A 10,597-nucleotide genomic window follows, 5' to 3' on the forward strand; every position below is an offset into this window, starting at 1 on the left:
CTCTATGGGGGAGTGAGTACTTTCGCAGATTTCCTTCCCTTTCATTTTATTTTAATTGGATTTTCTTCAGATTAATGAAGTGGTTCTTTTAGTTACAAAAACGTTCTTCCTTGAGCACGTTTCTTAAAAAGTAATCCAGAAAACTCACACCTTGACTTTTGTTTTGCAACATTACTACTGGCTAAAATACCAGGAAACACATATATCCTGCATGGTTACATAAAAGCACTTACAGGGTTGTACACAAAAGACCATTATAACAGATGCATTAAGTCTAAAATTGCCCTGAATTGCCTTAAGGTGAAAAAGAAAATGAAATTACCTTAAAGATTATGGTAAATAAATATTCTTCCAAAGTTAAAGTCAGTCATGCTCTAACTTCTGAGTACCTAATTTTAGTAACTGAATTATTCATCTGGTTTGCCTCCTACCTTGTAAACTAATAACAGACAGTTCAGGCTTAAGTATAATGAATTAAAATAATGTACTTGTGTTATTATTTGTCTTGGATGATCACAAGATAATTGTCCAAATGCCTAAAATAGAAAAAAGAATATTTTCTTATCTATTAATTAAATCCAATTCCAAATAATTATCATAAATAATGCATATATATGGAAAAGTATCATTTCACACAAATTATCATAAATAATGCACATATATGGAAAAGTATCATTTCACACAATGTTTTAAAAGTAAGTCTGATTTCACCTTCAAAACCAGATTTTCTGTGTAAGTACTCTAGAACATAAAATCTCAAGTTTTAGTAGGAAATATTTTAAATAAATCAAACTGCAGTTACCACTATATGACTGGGAAGAAGTGTTTTGGGCAACTGCACATCCTTTGTGCAATAACAATAGTGTGCAAGGCCTAAGAAATGAAAGACTAATTAAAGACATGAAAGCGAATGCAAAATGAATTAAAAATCAGTAAAATATGCAAAGTCAACTTAATATATTCTATTGAAAATATATTTTTCCAGAGAAAATGAAAAGAATAAATCTCACCTTCTGAAGTTTAGAAACACCGAGCACCTCGAAAAACATCAGTTGAATAGGAGAAGGTGGAAATTATTACAAGAATGGTAGATATAGAACCAGCTGTGTGGCAGATGCTTATGAGAATCTAATGACAGATCCCCAAAGACAGGACTTAAGACCACAAGAACAACCAAGAAAATCAACAGCCTATCTTTTAAGCAGAGACTAAGAGAAACCAGCCTCTTTAATCAAGCAGAATGAAGAAGATAGCAGAGAAAAGGTGAGATTATTTTTTTTAAAGCTGGCTGGATTTTTTTTTTTAATTTTTTTAAGATGGATGAGCACAGGAAGGGAAGAAGTCCTATTTAACTTATTAGATCATGTGGGTACAAAAATACATAGGTTTAAATTATCCCAGAATAAATTTAGCCTGGGAGGGCTGGGAAAATTAATCATAAAAGCATTGTGGTTCCCAGGCAGCCCTCCAAAAGGAGAAGCAAGCAGAGAGTTGTCAGCTTTGGAGACTGATCAGCTTCCCTCCAAAGAAGGATCTCACAGAATACAACATCAGAGCACTGCTCTCTTCCAGAAGATCCCTTCCAACCCAGCAGTGCACATCCAAGCCCTGGAAATCACTTGGGACATCTAAGCTGAAAGCATCTAATTTTGTGTATCTGGAAACTAGCAGCTGGTAAAGGGTGAGGAGAAGCTCTTAACTGAAATTCACATCTGCCCTCTTATCTAGTAGCAACTGAGTTCATTGACCTGTGGGTCACTGAATGCATTCCTAATTTCTTCAGCAAAATGAGATAAAACAAAATCATTTTCTACTCATGATTTGGGAATACTACGGTGTTGTCAACAAAGCTTTATTTTAAAGCTCAGTCATGCATCTCAGTTTTGCTAAATGTATGAGACTAAAACAAAAATGGATGGATATATTAAGTCAAAAATTGTTTTAGTGTAGTCTCCTAAAACAGAAGATCACTCTCTCAGTTGTGCATAATATGATGATCTGGCTTTTAGAGAATGATGATATGAACAAATTGCAGGCCTAGTACATTATCTAGCAACCTAATATAGACAGATGAGTTTGTTCTGTCAGCTTGGCAGGGAATTTCAGTGTTGATGTAGTTGATTTTGTTGCGTTTGCCTTGCACCCAGACATACCACAGGACTGCCTGACGTAGGTCAGGAAGCAAAATATTTTGTAGCAGCTATTTGCTTGGTATAGTTGCATAAAACTATCAGAACTAAGATAAAGGTACTCAATCTGCAACTGATGGAAGGAATCATGTAATCAGCAACAGTCTGCAAATACATAACACCAACCTGAATAAACAAGCCACACCTGTGAGAAGTCCTATTACTTTAAGCCACTTTAGTCCTCACCTATGTAAAAGGTGTATGGAAACTCCAGTGATAGCCAGTGGCACCTGGGGAAGACAACCTCTTCAGCATCATCTTTGAAGTGCTTTGGAGACTGTCCATCTCATCCCCAGAGACATAACCAGTAAAGCCTGTGGCCATTAAGACAAACCAAGCAGCATCAGATTTACAGTAACTTATACCTAATGCTTGGCATACATGTTATAGTTATTTATGTATGTAAATTTAGTATGACTGATTATTACTTGAAACTCAGATATGTAGTTGTCACACTACTTGAGTAAAACATGGCTTGCTTGAAGTGTAGAGACTTGCCTGGTGTCCCAGAAAACTCCCATCAAAGTCATTCCCAATCCCCTATTAATGAGAGTTGCAATACTTAATACCTAGCCCAGAATCAGTCCTAGAAACGAAGTCTACAATACTTGTTAGAAAGGACATGGAGTTGCCAAAACACTGATGTACCTGAAAGGTTGTCTGTTTTTCATATTTTATTACCAAACTAGTTATCTAAGATATTTTTGAAAGGACAGTAATGAGGATAGGCAAGGAGGAGATAAAGGCATCTACAGTTTCCTTACTCCCCATTAGCACCAGCTGGTAGGGACATATGGGTACATTGCATAATGTGGTTTCAAACACAAACTGTGCAGTCCCTCATCATCATCCACACTTGATTCAGATCAGCATGTAGCAACCTTTGGCATTTTGTGGGAGAAGTTACTTAGGTGTTCAGTTGGGGGGGGGGGGGGGGGGGAAGAAAAAAAAAAAAAGGCAGGTCAGCTTCACAGTGAAGATCATGACAGAAGATTGTGTGTCAGGGTTGCAAATGGTTAGAAAGTAAGGATAGACAGCTTATGCTTGATGCTTAGGAAAAGAGAGGAACCAATAAAAGCATAGAGTAGGGCAGCATTACCCTACTGGCACGTCAGGAAAATCATATGCACAACAGCAACTGGGTCAGCATCAGCAGGGAAGGACAGTGACTACTGAAAGGCACAGAGAAGGATGCTGTAACCTTTAAGATCCAGGACAGACAGCAAATCCATTTTCTGCAAAAAAAAAATAAAGTCAGAGGCAGCAATACAGCAGAGCAGAAAGGTTGGGAAATATTCCCATCCTGTCCATAAAGGTCCAAATGCAGGACTTGTTCCCCTATCTAGATAGTGCTTACTGACTCACATATGTTCAATATCAGAAGCATGCTAGGTCTAGGCTACAGAGCCAGTGCACACCCCTTGTCCCAGGTCTTCTCTGCACCCCATTTCACAGTCCTGTGGTCTTAACAGGTCTGGGAGAGGTTTGATGGGAGAGGAAGGTTCTTTTTAGGTCAAAAGGCCTCAAATAATGACAGTTAAGTTGCGTGAAAATAACACTTTTATAGCATAAAGTTACTATCACAGACACAATGCTGCATGCCTCCACAACTTCTGTCAAGGAGAAAGGCAGGCAAATATGAAAATGTAGGGAATAACTTGCAGGTGGACTCATTTCTTCAAAGAAATTCTATATTGCCAGACAAGCAAATTTTCCTGCAAAGTAAAGGAAACTTCTTCAGAAACAGACTCAATAGTGAGAATAGCCCCAACAAGTGCGTCTCATCTACCTGACACACAGTGTTGTTCAGACCGATATATCCTCCTGAGGTGTCTGTTGCAAGGCTGACATTTATTTCCAGTTACTGACATTAATTGAAAGTAAACAACTGCCTTCCTTCTCTCCTGGTCCTCCAAAATGAATTCTGTACAAAAGCAACAAGAAGAGGCTCTTAAGATCATGACATACTTCTCTAAGTATGGATAGAGTCTGACAGACATGACCAAAAGTATTTTCAACTCTATGCCATTTGTTGGCCAAAATTGAAGACAAATGGCATGGCATTTTCTGCCTATGACTAGTATGCTTTTACGTCAGGAATTTATCTATATTTACATCTCCTGTGTAAGTAGGAGGACTTGACTCTAAACTGGGGCACAATATGCTAAAAATTTACATCTGGGAATGCCAAACGTTGCAGAAGCAAGGAGATTAACACAGAGGCTTGGCTAAATACAGGATGCCGAGATGGTGGGGAGAAAATCTTTACACATCTGAGAATAGTTAACTCCTTTGCTGATGCTGCAAATCATTATGAAAGCATGGAAATGTAGCATGTTTAGCAGGTGCCATTCACGACAGCAACTGTTGTTGAAATATATTCTTAGGAGAGCTCTGCCAATATTTGGCATGCCCATGATTTGCCATCACTTCCTTATCTTTTGTTGTTTCACAACATGCCCAACTCAAGATATTATTTTGTAAACAGGTATTTCTAGGCTGTTTTTCTTAATTAAAAAGTTTAGAAAGGCAAATGACTGAAATCAACATGGACATTTCAGCATCTGAAACAGAAATAGCATTATTCAAAGAGCTATATTAAGCAACAGGGATAACATAAGTATCTTCATACATAACATGAGTATCTTCATACATCCATGAGTGTTTGCAGAGTAGTTTGAACTACTTGATTAAACAGCACTGTATTAGTGAAAATTATGATTAATGAGATGCTTATAACAACAAATCTCGTTCTGCAAGTACTGCACGAGAAACAAAGAAGGAAAAGAGAAGTATATTTAAGAATGGAGCTACTAAATCACAAATGAAGAAATGAAGTTCCACTGATAGGGTATTTGGAAGATTTTTATATTATAAAATTTAGAATGAGAAGAAAAAAATAACGTGTACCTTGTTCTTTTTTTTTTTTTTTTTTTTTTTTCGTAAGAATACTTTAGGACCCTATTTTTATTCCTCTTAATCAAGGTAGTATTTTACAACATGGTGAGAGAGATGCCAGAGAACAACACAAAGGATGATAAGCAGGACCCCCCAGGATCAATACCTTCAGTCGTGTCTGAGCAATTCTATTTAATCCATTATCCTCCATAAAGCAGGCTGGTGCCTTTTCTATCCAGCTATAACACAAATGCATTAAAGAAAGAGGAGAAGTGGTCCTTCTCATTTATTATTTATAAGACAGAGCACGCACAACTTGTCTGACATCATCCCTGTCATAGCTAATGAGAAATTGAAATAAATCAGTTTTTGTGGCATCACAGCAGAGATGAAAATGCCCTTTCAGGTCTAATAATCCATTTTTCTGCAGTAAGGTAGTGCTCTCTAACATATGCAACCAAACAATTTATTGTATATAATTTTCTATGTCCCAGAGTGATGAGTTTTCAACTCTACCACTGCTGTTTGGGAGAAATCTCTAAGTGTAGATACACATAAGTTGTATAAAAATTAACAACCAATATGATTTAAAGACATTTAAAGTCTCAGTGCTGACAGAAGTAGCCAAAGCAAACTGTAAAGCACTTTTAATTTCTTCAGCTCTTAAATCTAATTTGCTCTGATGTATCTGCACTGTGGTAGGCTGAGATACTCCATGGCACAGGACTGCTGGGGTAATATAAGCCTATACCAGGATCCAGGTTTCCAATGCCAGTCTATATGAATATAAAGGTTACGAGGTCAAAATTACTTGTTAGTGCCTGGAAAGAGAGTCCACATAATTCTGCTGTGAAGAGAGCACCCTACAGTGCACAGCCTGTTATGTCTCTTGCCCATGGACTGCTCTAGACAGAAACCATGGCTCAACACATTTGTGCTGCTCCCAATTCAGCCATGAGCTTGGCTGTACCAGTGAACACAAAGGAGGCAGAATTTTCTTTCCTGTCTCTTTTATTGAGCAGCACAGATATGGTTAGTGCTTCCAAATTCACCCCTGGGGAGTAGGAAAAATGTGAGATGCTACTGGAGGACTGGGGAAAGAAAGGGACATTTCTGTTACAGAAAAACTAATGAGAGTAGATCAGAAGAGGTAATTCATATAGCAACTGGCCTGGGAGGAAGCAAAAAGAACTATATCAAGGGAGAAATGCAAGAAGGAAGGGAAAGATTTACATGGGGTGGTTTATGGGGCAAGCACAGGTTGCATAAGCAAGCATTGAGAGCAGTGGGCTGCAAATCCCCTTCTATCCCCATGGGTTTTAGACATCTCCTGACATTTGCAATTTATTTCATAGTGTGAATGATCTTATGGAACAGGACTCATCGACAGCTGGTGCCTTCTTATAAAACACATCAGACCGCTCTGAAGCTGCTGTCATGTTCCTGAGGATCTCAGCTTACACTGGTGAAAACCTGAGAGTGATTTTGCTGTTAGTGCTGCAAAGCTCCAGCATGTACCATATACAACTAGCAAAGAAACAGCTGGATCTATTAGCCTGACTTAAAACAATTCTGTGAGGTACAAGACGCTTCAGTGAAGCTTCCGCTAAAACTGGTAATTTGAATACTAATGTTATTATTTCCTTCTTTGTGGAAGCCCAGAAGTAAAGCTCAGACCTTAGCTATTTTCTGCCATCTGTGTCACCTCAGACAGGTGGGGAGTAGGATATGCAACCACATATAACATTCTCCTGTAAGGAAAAAGAAGCCAAACCCTACAGTGGAGAGGAGCCTGGGCATATTCATGCCCTCCTGGGAGGTTACCAGAAGAGCTCGCAACACCTGCCCCATCATGTCCTGAGTATAATCATCACCCACCAGAAATGTTGCACTATTGTGGACAATTTCTAAAGGTAAGTTTAGAGAAAACACCTAGGCCTCATTTATTTCTAGTCTGACCTTCATGGTTTCATGTTTGTTTGTTTTTCTGTGTATGAACATATTTAGGTCTTCACAGGCAGTGTGAAACCTTCCTCACACAGCTGTTTTACCTCCATCAAAACAAAAGAGATACTGGCCAAAAATTCCAAACTGTGACCATTGAGATGGCCAAAAGGAAGAAAAATGTTAATAAACTAAACCACCTCATTTAGAGATTTAGTTCAAGGCTGGTAAAATGCATATGTACCCATTAAGTACACAACGATAAGAAAAATCTGAATACAATATACAGAGAAGAGCTACTGTACCAAATTAATGTTCAACTTATATTTCTTAGCTGGGGCAGAAATAATAGCTGAATAGTTGTGCATATAACAAAAAAAAAAAAAAAAAAAAAAAAAAAAATCACTGAACTAATTAACACTTATTTCTAAAAAAATAAATCTTTCAAAAGATCATATGCTTCAAAATCCAACAAGTATGTTTTCCTCACATTTTAATTCATTGCGTTATCCCAAGGATTCATGCAAACTGGGTAGCATGACACTTACTGTTAAACTCTTCAAGAAAATGCTCTTTTGGATTACAAAAAAATGACTCTTCCACATAGTTTAACAAAAAAAAATCTAATGTAATATTTTAGAAGCAGAGCTTTTGAGAGTAGGGTCCAAACAGATCCCAAACACTGTGAGCACAAGGACCACTGGCTAATTTTTGTCATGCTGTCTATCAATTTGCTGGGAAGTGCCCCCACACTTTACAGGGAGCCGTAGGCAGACATGCTCTTAACTTGGGCTCTTACATCCTTCATATTATTTTTGTATGAAACTTGGCCTGTTGCCCTGGAGTCCACAAAAAAAAAAAAAAAAAAAAAAAAAAAAAAAAAAAAAAAGTCTGAGAAACAGGAGTACAATAAAGAAAGAGGGACAGAAAGAAAAGGTTCTCCAGTTGGTCCCAAAAATACCAAATCCACCCCAGTGTAATTCTGCTGAAAACAATGGAAGTACACAGGAGCTGAACTTTTCCCACTGCCTTCACACAACAGTAAGCAGCCTATAAAACAATCTTATCTAATTGAATTATGTCATGGTCCTGCACATTTTCTGTATGGGAACAGAAATTCTCTATATGAGGCTGGGTTTTTGCATTCTGTTTGTATTCATATAACCCTCACGTGACAAAGCAAATGATTGCTCTCTTAATCTTTGGAAATTCTGCTTCTAACTAGAGATGTTGCATGGTGTTGGTGACAATCTTTACACAGGAGAGGAAGGGATGAGAGTGAACACTGACAATGCCACAGCCTCACCATTCACATTCCCAGCTGGAACACTCCTCAGGTAATAGTATTTTGTTGTAAGCTAATCGAGGGCTAAATTGGGCCTCTTATAATTCAGTTTTTGATAGCAAGCAAAAAGAAGATGTTTTGCAAATGACCGGTGACAGTCACAATACCTCTGTAATACCTCTGAAAACATGAGGTGCAGATAACACCAAAAGCATGATATGTTTCCCATATGGGAGGCTCTGTCTGACATTCCCAGTGGGACAGGGTCACGAGTGTGTTATTAGTTGCCAGCACCAGCACCAGGAGCTGTGGTTCAGCTAGGTCCCAGAAGAGATGCACAGAAGACTCCTCCTTGAATCATCTACTCGTCCTCCATAACACACCACCAAGGTTGCTCATCACATCTACCCTGCTGTTACCTCCCCTGCTACTGGCATGAGATCTCCAGCAGTTTCTGCAGCAGCTGGTTGGGTACCAAGCTGCAACTGCAGAGGCCATCAAATAGATGATAACCTTTGTTTCAGAACAAATCACTGTGGTCCTACACAGTGCTTAGACAGATGAAAGCAAAACTGATATTCTTGTAAAAGAACAAGGGAAATACTCATTACTTAGTTTTAGCTACATGCATAGTTTTAGCCACAATAAAGAAATGTTGCCTGGTTACTGAACAATTTGCTGAGAAACACAGTGCAATAAACTTGCTCGTAGCTCTGCTTTTTGACTTGGTTTTAAAGCTGTACTAGATCGTCACAGCAGATGCAGAACGAAAGGCATTAAATAATCTGCCAGAGAGCAAGACTCTGGATTTCCATAAGCACAAGTGTTTACATTTAAAAATCCATACATATTCTTAAACCAGAAATAAAACAAAAGATAGGAAAATGTTCATTTCTTTGAGTAATAAATCATACTTGGCACTCTCTTAGCAAGAGCTACATTAAGACCCAGCCTACCAAAGGTAACACACAAAGCAGCTGGAATTTCATAAGCTTTCTACAACTGCATACGTAATGAAAATTAAGAATACAGCACTTGGCATGAAGTAAGCTTGTGTAACAAATAATTGTAGAATTTTTGAAAATCAGGTCAGGAACTGTGACGTGAGAAAAATGTATTGTGTAGCCCCGTGCTTGAAGGCGATGCTGCTATTCAGGGAGGCCTGTGTCCAGGGAGGGGGGTACTGCAGGATGCTGCTGGCACGCCTAGAGGGGAGCCCAGGAGAGCCACCCAGCAAGGAGAGCAGCTCATGTGCAGAGTCCTGGGCTTCACCCACCCTGCCAGTGCACTGCAGCTCGTCAGTCACCCCAAAACCCTGTTGAGACACAGAGGGTGCCGTTATTTGGCTCGATACGCTGCTAAATGTGACACAGCCAAAGCTTTCCTCAACTGTGAGTGCTGAAAGCATCGGGATACCCGTGAAACACCTCCCAGAGCATCAGGATACCCGTGAAACATCTTGCAGGGCATCAGCATACCCGTAAACATCTCCCCCAGACAACTGCAGTGGCCATGGGATCTGAGATCGAGCGCGTACTTACAGCATCGGCCGAGACAAAGCTCTGCACTTAACTATTCCTTCATAAACTGCTTCCACATGCTCGTCTGCTCATTGTGCCATTTCTTCCACTGGTTGCTTGTGTTTGACAGCATCTGGAATGCAAGACGATCTTTTTCCCCTCTCTTTTGCAAAATCAGCAAGCTGCGGAGGGATGCGTGACCACTGCTGCAGCCTCAATGTATCCGAGCAGCCCAATGCAGCAGAGGCTTTAGCTCCCCCTTCCCAGCCTGGGTTATTCTTTCTTTCCTTTTTTTTTTTTTTTAAAGAGATATGGTCCTGACTGATCTCAGGTTTCAGCAGCACAATACAAACTGCAGGCATGGAGTAGTCATAGAATAAAGGAGGATAACAAGGCAGAAGGACAAGGAAACATGTTTTTGAAGAAAGGCAACGTGAGGCATAACTTGTAATTGAAGTAAATATCTCCTGTAACAGATCCGATTTGGGGTTTTGTTGTTTTGTTTAATTCAAATCTACTTCCTGCTATTTCAACACACTATTTCTCCACTTTTTGCATTTCTTTCAGCTTATACAGGAGAAATAACAGATTTTATATCTATTTCATGTTTGAGCTATCCTGCTGTGTCAGAGAATGTTTACATTTATAATGGTCACAATTTGAAGAAGTTCCCTCTGAAAACCTCTGTCTGTGGAGCAGCTTTACAAATGCCCCTGCTGTTCTGCTTCAGCCTCCCTCATCCACCACCAGTGTGCAATGCT

General features: G+C 39.2%; 1 protein-coding gene across 1 annotated transcript in view; it reads right to left on the reverse strand.

Moving 5' to 3' along the window:
• The window catches only part of SACS (sacsin molecular chaperone), a 59,893-nt gene extending 49,900 nt beyond the window's left edge, over positions 1-9,993 (reverse strand). The window contains exon 1 of the mRNA XM_082774096.1: positions 9,858-9,993. The gene's annotated coding sequence lies outside the window, so the exon portion shown is untranslated. The remainder of the gene's footprint in view (positions 1-9,857) is intronic.
• Between the last annotated feature and the right edge of the window lie 604 nt (positions 9,994-10,597).

The sequence above is a fragment of the Aythya marila genome, assembly GCF_965140915.1.
Source record: "Aythya marila genome assembly, chromosome: 1".
Taxonomy (NCBI): domain Eukaryota; kingdom Metazoa; phylum Chordata; class Aves; order Anseriformes; family Anatidae; genus Aythya; species Aythya marila.